Source organism: Octopus bimaculoides, chromosome 1, assembly GCF_001194135.2.
Source record: "Octopus bimaculoides isolate UCB-OBI-ISO-001 chromosome 1, ASM119413v2, whole genome shotgun sequence".
Taxonomy (NCBI): Eukaryota; Metazoa; Mollusca; class Cephalopoda; order Octopoda; family Octopodidae; genus Octopus; species Octopus bimaculoides.
In genome coordinates, this window is record NC_068981.1 from 39,275,360 (window position 1) to 39,276,976 (window position 1,617).

The following is a 1,617-nucleotide window of genomic DNA, read 5'->3' on the forward strand; positions in this document are numbered from 1 at the left end:
TATGCATATATTTGTGTGTCTGTGTTTGTCCCTCCACCATCACTTGACAACCGATGGTGGTGTGTTTACATCACCGTAACTTAGTGGTTCAGCAAAAAGACACTGATAGAATAAGTATTAGGCTTAGAAAGAATAAGTCCTGGGGTCGATTTTCTCGACTAAAGGTGGTGCTCCAGCATGGCCGCAGTCAAACAACTGAAACAAGTAATAGAGTAAAAGAGTAAAGAGTATAATTGTTATTGTTGCTATTGTTGTTGTTTAGCTCCAGGTTAATCTTGGTTGACTAGACCCACATTCAAGAATGTTCCTATCATGACCACCCATTGTTTCTGTATGTCAGCAACATTTTTTATTCACCTTTAATTCCTTAACATTGTTGTATATGATTTAAAAGAGATTTGGCTGCTATTTCTAGCAGGTTGGGACACTGCATCATGGTTTATTATTTAGCTTGTAGAGCTCTTGGTAGCTTTTATAACAGGAACTGAACACCAAAAACTCATAATGGCCTTGTGAAATCCCAGTGGTTCCAGGTTTGATTTTAATTGCATGACACCTTGAGCAAATGTAAATCCATGAAGGCTTCAATTCTGCTGAAGCCATGCAAATGAATCTGGGAAGATGAAAACTATGCATAGTCTCATATGATGGCTGTAATTGTTCTAGGGTATTAAACTTAGTTTGTCACTTAGTTTAACATCTTCCACTGGGTACCTTAAGTAGAACTCACATTTTGATCAAGTCTCCAGTCAGGGGTTATCCAAGACCTTCCTCCTTTTCATCTCTCACTAGTCTATTCCAAAGCCCAGTAGATAAAAACGTCAAGGGTGTTGCCAGTTCTTAAAATGACTAAGAAACACACACACATATACATATACTCTTACCTTGCATTAACTCAGCATACATGAATTACTTACAGATCTGATTATCTTCAATCCTGACATGACCACTTCATCACAATCTAGTACAACTTCTCACGTAGTCAGACTGTTGGTAACGAAACTGGCAACCTTACCAAACCTGTTTGATAAGGACAGTGTTTTTTGTTGGATACTTGGTGAAATGAAAATCAAAACCTGTCAAAGAGCAAACAGATGCATATATATATATATATATATATATATATAGTTCAAAAAAACAATAACAAAAAAGCAAAAAAACAACAAAGTGAGGACGTGATATGGATAGTATTATTGGACGCTCAGGGTGTACATGCACATGAATATGTGTGCAAATTTGATTTTGGTACGATGTGATAGTTTTTGGCAAATGGAAGTGTTTTGGTTTATGTTTGGCTTATGTTCTGGTGTGTTTCTGTTTATGTGTGTATGTGTGTTAAAAAACCAGTAAGAGGGAATTATAAATAAACAGATAAATAAAAGAATCGGATATAAGTAGAAGCTTTTAAATGAAGTATTATGTTACCATCACTGGGGGCTAGTACAATTTGTCACTTCAGTCATTTATGTGTTTGTGTGTGTGTGTGTGTGTGTGTGTGTGTGTGTGTGTGTGTGTGTGTGTGTGTGTGTGCGTGTGAGTTTTTGTGTGAATGAGTGTGTTTATGTGGGTGGAACTGTTTATGTGTGTGATGTGAGTGTAAGTGTGGGTGTTCAGATG

General features: G+C 36.8%; 1 protein-coding gene across 1 annotated transcript in view; it reads right to left on the reverse strand.

Annotated features, from left to right (window-relative positions):
• LOC106877637 (uncharacterized) overlaps positions 1-932 on the reverse strand; it is a 30,830-nt gene extending 29,898 nt beyond the window's left edge. Inside the window, exon 1 of the transcript XR_008263640.1 lies at positions 918-932. The gene's annotated coding sequence lies outside the window, so the exon portion shown is untranslated. The remainder of the gene's footprint in view (positions 1-917) is intronic.
• Between the last annotated feature and the right edge of the window lie 685 nt (positions 933-1,617).